General features: G+C 35.7%; 1 protein-coding gene across 3 annotated transcripts in view; it reads left to right on the forward strand.

Moving 5' to 3' along the window:
• Positions 1-896, forward strand: part of LOC106879976 (TWiK family of potassium channels protein 18) — a 58,439-nt gene that overhangs the window by 13,867 nt on the left and 43,676 nt on the right. The window lies entirely within an intron of this gene.

An 896-nucleotide genomic window follows, 5' to 3' on the forward strand; every position in this document is an offset into this window, starting at 1 on the left:
ACCACAACCACCACACCCACCACCACAACCACCACACTCACCACCACAACCACCACCACATCTACAATCATAACCACTACCACAACAACCACTATAAGCACCACCACAACCACTGCAACCACCACCACCACAACTATAACCACCAGCACCACTACCATTACCACTACAACCACTAGAATTACAACAGCAGCTCCTCCACCGCCGCCATTACCACACCACCACCACCACCACCATATTAATATTACCACGTAACAGCCACCAACATCTTCGCCATTACGAATACACCACCGCCACCATCTCCACCATACCAGCTATAAAATTATTAATTACTGTGAAATATTATATTACTCTATTCAATATTTAATCAATCAAACTGTGATTAATTAAAATATTTCAATTAATATTGGGTAATTAGGTGGTCTGGAGATTTTTACGTTCTTTCTTTCTTCTCCCTCGCTTTCTTTCTCTCTCTCTCTCTCTCTCTCTGTCCCAAACAATATACATGCGCACATACATACATACATACATACATGCATTTACATACACATATATGTACATATACATACACACACACACACACACAAACACACACACACACACACACACACACACACACATATATATATATATGTATGCATGTATGTATATATATATATATATTATGTTCACATGTATCTATATATATATGCATACACATATATACATACATATATACACAAACAACTGTATACGCATATATTATTTATATATGTGTGTTTGCGTGTGTGTCTGTAATTATTTATTGATACACAAACGCATACACACGCGCACACACACACGCAAACACAAAAACATGTTCACATATAAAATAATGATGAATGCATATATATATATATATATATATATATATATATATA

Source organism: Octopus bimaculoides, chromosome 22 (genome assembly GCF_001194135.2).
Source record: "Octopus bimaculoides isolate UCB-OBI-ISO-001 chromosome 22, ASM119413v2, whole genome shotgun sequence".
In the NCBI taxonomy this organism is placed as follows: domain Eukaryota; kingdom Metazoa; phylum Mollusca; class Cephalopoda; order Octopoda; family Octopodidae; genus Octopus; species Octopus bimaculoides.